The sequence below is a fragment of the Hemiscyllium ocellatum genome, chromosome 44, assembly GCF_020745735.1.
Source record: "Hemiscyllium ocellatum isolate sHemOce1 chromosome 44, sHemOce1.pat.X.cur, whole genome shotgun sequence".
Taxonomy (NCBI): Eukaryota; Metazoa; Chordata; class Chondrichthyes; order Orectolobiformes; family Hemiscylliidae; genus Hemiscyllium; species Hemiscyllium ocellatum.
The window spans coordinates 5,281,973-5,289,299 of NC_083444.1; positions in this window are offsets into that span (position 1 = coordinate 5,281,973).

Genomic DNA, 7,327 nt, shown 5'->3' on the forward strand with positions numbered 1-7,327 from the left:
ACAAAATGGGACACTTTCGAGAAACACATCACGGTGAAAGCTTCGTCAGGGAGGTCGATTTTTAGGACAAGTCTTCGAGGAGGAAAGAGGAGAGAGAAAAGTTGAGGAATTCTAGGAACTAAATGTGGAATTTATCCCTCCAAACCCTCCCCCATCAGCTGAGGAGATGTGGAGCAACAAAGATCTGGAGCCCTTGGTGGGCGGTAAGGCTGGAAGACAAATCTAAAAGGCGGAGTCCCTTAGATTCTGCTCTGTAATTGCAACACAAATGCTTTACTTTGCATTTTCACGCCTGTCAACCTCTCACACACCAAATCCCTGGATGCTTAAATTGATACAACAGAGGAGGATGCATGCATGCATGCCCTTCGTTTTCAGGTGACAATTTTCTTCCAAATGTGTCAATTGAACCTTCCACTACCATACCCTGAGGCGATTTATTCCAGATCCTAAACTTACTGCATGAAAAAAATTATCATGTCTCCATTACTTCTTTAGCTAATTACCTTGAACTTTTGTCCTGTCATTCCCAATTCTTCCATCAACAGGTACAATCTCGGGATATCTGGTCAGCATGGACGGGTTGGACCGAAAGGTCTGTTTCCGTGCTGTACATCTCTATGACTCTTCCAGGAACCCTTTATCAATTCTCCTCCAGACCTGTTTTTCTATAAGATAAAGAGATTTGACTGCATGGTGGGTCAGTGGTTGGCACTGCTACCTCAAAGCGCCAGGGTATCTGGGTTCATTCTCACCCTTGGGTGAGTGTCTGCATGGGTTTCTTCTGGGTGCTCTGATTTCCTCTAACAATCCAAAGAATTGCAGGTCAGATGGTTGGCCATGCTAAATTGCCCATAGTGTCCAGGGATGTTCAGGCTAGGTGGATAATAACCCCATGTGAGGTCATGGGGTTGGTATCTGGTGGGATGCTCTTCGGAGGGTCAGTGCAGACTCAATGAGCCTCTTACTGCACTGTAAGAATTTGGTGTTTCTGCAATCTAGCTATGTGTCTGAAGTTCTCATCCCAGGAACTGTTCTCAGTAAACATTTTCTGCACTTCCTCTAGTGTTTCCTGATGTGTGATCTCAATGCATTGCTTCAGTTGAGACCAAACTAGGTGTTTTAAGTTGCATTGTGTGCAATTTTTTGAAAGCCTAGAGGAAAAATGCCTATAAAATAGAATATCCTTTATTGAGGAATGAAGGCTGTTGGTAACTGGGTTAATTGAACTTGGTTGGAGTCTGGCTACATGGACATCTGAGCAGCCAAATCAGAGCGCCCTCAGTGCCATGGATGACAATTCACGGCATCTTCAGATTCAATTTAGAAAGTGCAGGTCCCCTCACATAAAACCCAGGCCTTTTAAAGTTCTGAAGGGTCACCACAGCTGAAATGTTACCCTTATTTCTCTTCACAGATGTTGCCTGACCTGCTGAGTTTTTCCAGCAAGTGCTTTCAAGGGCTTATTCATTTGATGTGTTGTTTCGATTGTGGAACATGAAACCTCAAAGCCTTATTAATGTCTCTTGGCAGATTCAGAGGTATGTTTTGAGAAAATAATAAAGGCACATGATCATAATGTTATGAAGGTGTAAGGGGTACTGTATCTTTAAGGGAGTTAAAAGCTAGCAGAACTACCTGGTAGCACCAAGTGTTCTGAACAAGATATAATGTAACCTTTTGGTCCAGCAGCTAGGGTAGCTGGTTACCTGGAGACAAAAACAAATTCGAATTAGGCCAATCAGTTTAAATTATACCCTCCCCCCAAAAAAAACCAAACTCCAATAGAGTTTAAATTTAGTATATTAACAATATTAAAAGCCAATGGCACAATCCGATGTTTTGGAGGTGTAAGACTGGGGAAAATTGAACAATTGAGGGAGAACTGCAGAAAGACCAACAAATGTAGGCTGCCAGTAAGAACTCTCAGAGATACCTGTCGAGAGAAGGAGTTTGCACAGAGGAAAAACAGAGGAAGATAAGACAGCTGACTGGTTTTGAAACTTGAATTTTGGTAAATCTTAATCAGGGGTTTTATCGGACTAGTATTATAGAAGGGAAAGTAAAAGATAAGTTAGAGGATGGAATGGTAAGTAGTTGTTAATTAATTTTCTGTTATACTTCTATAAATAAAGGTGTTAATTTTTGCTTTAAATAGTTCTTGGCCCCTCGAATTTTCACAGATTACTGCACGCAATAAATTTTTCTATATTGCAGGTTTAAATTAAGCAGGAGGGTTTATCCCGCATTGTAACAATAATGTTTTCTACGCATCATGAGGGGTCTGGATAAGGCAAATGGGAGGTGTCTTTTTTTAATGGTGGGGGACTAGGGGTATATGTTTAAGGTGAGAGGAGAAAAATTTGCAACGGATGAGAGGCAACTTTTTTTTACACACAATGCGGTTCATGTGTGGAATAAACTTCCACAGTAAGTAGCAGATGCAGATACAGTTACATCATTTAAAAGTAAGTACATGAATAGGAACAATTTGGAGGGATATGGGCCAAGTGCAGGCAGGTGGGACTGGTTTAGTTTGGGATTATGGTTGGCATGAATTTGTTGGACTGAAGGGTCTGTTTAGTGCTCTGTGACTCTACAATTGAAATTCAGGTTATGTCGGGATGGGTGAGTGGGAGGACAGGAGAAAAAAATCAAATTAAAACCTTAGTGCATGGCAGATTAGGCTTAACGGGCTAAATTACAAGTTTATCACCCTATTATTCAACGGTCACATTCAAAGAAGTCCAATAATGTTTAAAATATAACATATTCAGAATAAAAGTCACTAGACTCAAAACATAAATTGTTTCTTTTCCTACAAATGCTACCAGACTTGCAAACTTTACTCCTTTTGGGACTGAGTTCCACATTTCCCTAGTCTCTGGGTAAAAATGTTTTTCCCACATTCCCTATTGTATTTACTGGTGACTACCTTACATCTGTGGCACAAAAGACAATATAAAAATTTAACAAAAAAAAAGTTAATTGCAAGGTTTACATAGATAGAAAGGAAGGCTGGGATCACCCAAAATAAAACGCTGACTGTTAATCTTCCACAAAGAAACAAAAAAATCACAACACCAGGTTATCGTCTAACTAGTTACCTGATGAAAGAGCAGCACTCTGAAAGTTAGGAGAAAGTGAGGACTGCAGATGCTGGATATCAGATCAAAAGCATCATCACGTTCCTAAAGAAGACTTTATGCTCGAAACGTTGATCCTCCTGCTCTCGGATACTGCCTGACCGACTGTGCTTTTCCAGCACCACACTTTTTGGCATTTAGACTTAGACTTAGACTTAGACTTACAGTGTGGAAACAGGCCCTTCGGCCCAACAAGTCCACACCGACCCACCGAAGCGAAACCCACCCATACCCCTACATTTACCCCTTACCTAACACTACGGGCAATTTAGCATGGCCAATTCACCTGACCCGCACATCTTTGGACTGTGGGAGGAAACCGGAGCACCCGGAGGAAACCCACGCAGACACGGGGAGAACGTGCAAACTCCACACAGTCAGCAGCCTGAGTCGGGAATTGAACCCGGGTCTCTGGCACTGTGAGGCAGCAGTGCTAACCACTGTGCCACCGTGCCGCCCTAAAAGCCAGAATTTCCAAATTAACCTGTTGGACTATAACCTGGTGTTGTGTGACTTTTAACTTTGTCCTTCCCAGGCCAAGTGTTCTGTTGCCTGCCACTTCAACATAACATCATATTCCCTGGCCAACATCTGTCTCAGGGGCTTCCTGCAGTGCTCCAGTGAAGCAAAGTTCAAGCCAGAAGAACAGCACCTAATTTTCTCCTTGGTGACCCATCAGCTCTCAGGACCTCATATTGAGTTCATAGAAATATAGAAATTAGATGCAGGATGAGGCAATTCAGCCCTTCGAGCCTGCACCACCATTCAATATGATCATAGCTGATCATGCTATTTCAGTATCCCACTCCCGCTTTCTCGCCATACCCCTAGATCCTTTCAGCTGCAAGAGCCATGTCCAACTCCTTCTTGACTATAATCGAATTGGCCCCAATAGCTTTCTGTGCGAGAGAATTCCACAGGTTCACAACTCTCTCCGAGTGAAGAAATTCTTCCTCATCTCAAGTCCCTCATTCTTAGTCCTTGATCCCTGGTTCCAGACCTCCCCAACATCAGGAACATTCTTCCCACATCTAACTTGTCCAGTCCCATCAAGATTTTATATGTTTCTATGAGATCCCCCTTTATTCTTCTAAATTCCAGTAAGTACAAGACCAGTCAATCCAGTCTTTCATTGTACATTAGTCCTGCCATCCCAGGATTCATTCTGATGAACCTTCATTGGTCTCCTTCAATAGCAAGAATGTCCTTTCTCAGACTAGGATACTTAGGGTGGTGCCAGGGACCTGGGTTCAATTCCCACCTCAGGCAACAGTCTGTGTGGAGTTTGCACATTTTCCTTGCGTTGGTTTCCTCCAGGTGCTCCGGTTTCCTCCCACAATCCAAAGATGTGCAGGTTAGGTAGGTTGGCCATGCTAAATTACCCATAGTGTTAGGTGCATTAGGTAGGGGAAATGGGTCTGGGTACTCTTCAGGGGATCAGTGTAGACTTGTTGGGCAAAGGGCCTGTTTCCATACTGTAGGGAATCTAATCTTAAAAAAAACTGCACACAATACCCAAGGTGTGCTCAGTGACACAGTGGCTCAGCATTTAGCACTGCTACCTCATAGCACCAGTGACCCAGGTTCAATTACACCCTTGGGCGACTGTCTGGGTGGTGTTTGCAGGTTCTCCCCACGCCCGAGTGGGTTTCTGTCGGATGCTCTGGTCTCCTCCCACAGTCCAAAGATGCGCACGTTGAGGTGGATTGGCTGTGCTAAATTGTTCCATGGTGTCCAGGGGATGAGTAGGTTAGCTGCATTAGCCATGGGAAGTGTAAAGTTACAGGGAAGGGGAAGGGGAGAATTTGTCTGGGTAGGATGCTGTTCGGAAAAGTTGTGAGGTCTTGTTGGGCTGAACGGCTCGTTTCCATACTGTAGGGATTCTATAATGTGGCCTCACCAAGGCCTTGTGTAACGGGCAGCACGGTGGCTCAGTGGTTAGCATTGCTGCCTCACAGCACCAGTGACCCAGGTTCAATTCCCATCTTGGGCGACTGTGTGTGTGGAGTTTGCACATTCTCCCCATGTCTGCGTGAGTTTCCTCCGGGTGCTCTGGTTTCCTTCCACACTCCAAAGATGTGCAGGTTAGGTGAAGTGGCCATGCTAAATTGCCCGTAATGTTAGGTACATTAGTCAGGAGTAAATGTAGGGGATAGGTCTGGGTGGGTTGCTCTTCGGAGGGTTGGTCTGGACTTGTTGGGCCGAAGGGCCTGTTTCCATACTGTAGGAAATCTAATCTAACTGCAACATGACATCCCTACTCTTATACTCAAGCCAGGTTCAACAATTTTAGAGCCCTAGCACCTTGTCCCATGTCCTTACCCCAACCCACACATACACCAGGCCTTGTCATCACATGGTCTACTACCACAAACCATCCCAATGTCAACCATTAATGGTCCCCATTCGCAACTATTGATTCTCCCAGCTTGACAATTACCCCAGTCCTGGGGCTCCAAACTTTTCCTACAATCAGTTCTGAAGAAAAGCCACTGGACCTGAAAGGTTAATTCTGTTTTTACCTCCCCCTCCACATGTGCTGCTGAGTTTCTCCAGCAGGGCTACTACGCAAGCGCAGTAACGGGCGGCCGTTGTTGCGGGAGACAGCGGTTGGCTGCGCGGGTCAGGCCACGTGCGGGCGGTTGGCCGGCGGCGCGGGAAATTCAAAACGCGTCACAGTGCCGGGGGGCGGAGCCGCTGCCATGACAGCCAGACCGGTGCGAGGGACGTGAGGACTGAAAATGGCGCTAGGCCCCGAAAAGCCCAGGAGGCCAAAAATAAACGGCGAGTCTTGCGGCCGGTGGCAATTGGTACGCTGAGTGGCTCGGATACAGGCGGACCAATGATGGTCTGGGGAAATTGGTGAACTGATTGTGGTTCAGGTACGGGGTGGGGTCGGGAAATGGCGGACAGATGGATACATTGTGATCGGAGTAATGGTGGGTAGGGGGTACACGTGGATCGATGGTGGTTGAGCACGGAAGGACCTATGTTAGTTGGACCAATGGTGGTTTGGTGATACGGGGGTGGGTGGGTGGGGGAAACCAATGGTGGCTTGGCGATACAGGTGGACCAATGGTGGCTTGGTGATACAGGTGGGCCGGTGGTGGCTTGGAGATACAGGTGGGTCGGTGGTGGCTTGGAGATACAGGTGGGCCGGTGGTGGCTTGGAGATACAGGTGGGTCGGTGGTGGCTTGGAGATACAGGTGGGTCGGTGGTGGCTTGGAGATACAGGTGGGCCAATGGTGGCTTGGAGATACAGGTGGGTCGGTGGTGGCTTGGAGATACAGGTGGGCCGGTGGTGGCTTGGCTACAGGTGGGTCGGTGGTGGCTTGGAGATACAGGTGGGTCGGTGGTGGCTTGGCTACAGGTGGGCCAATGGTGGCTTGGAGATACAGGTGGGCCAGTGGTGGCTTGGCGATACAGGGGGGGACCAGTGGTGGCTTGGTTACAGGTGAACCAATGGTGGTTTGGTGATACAAGGGGGCTGAAAATGTGTTGCTGGAAAGGTGCAGCAGGTCAGGCAGCATCCAAGGAGCAGGAGAATCGACGATACTGGCATGAACCCTTCTTCAGGAATCTGAAGAATCTGATACAAGGGGGACCAATGGTGACTTGGCTACAGGTGGACCAATGGTTGTTTGGTGATACAGGTGAACCAATGGTGATTTGGGGATGGCGGTTGGACCATAGTGCTTTGGGAGGTACATGTGAATGAATGGTGGTTGAGCACAGGTGTACCAATGACTCTTTTGGGACAGGTAGATCAATGGTAGTTTGGGTACAGGTGGACCAGTGGTGGTTTGGACAGTGGTGCTTAGTTTATGAAGTAGATGGGTTGCTAATCAAATGCATTGATTTGTCCTGGATCGTCTGAAGCCTTGACTGTTGTTGGAGCTGTATCTTTTCTAAGTAATTGGAGAGTATTCCATCATATCTCTGACTTGAGCCCTGTAGATAGCTACAGGCACAGGGGGCTGTGGAGGGGGGAATATTCTAACCTTTGCAAGTTTGAAGGATATCTGGATTCTCATTAATTTTAGAGATTGTTGCACAATTAGAAATTGAAGGGAATATCTGGTCTATTTACAAATTTTAAGAGGTATACAAAAATGAGAATATCTGGACTCTTCATAGTTTGGAATTGTGTTTTTTGAGATGTCTAGACTAACAGTAATTT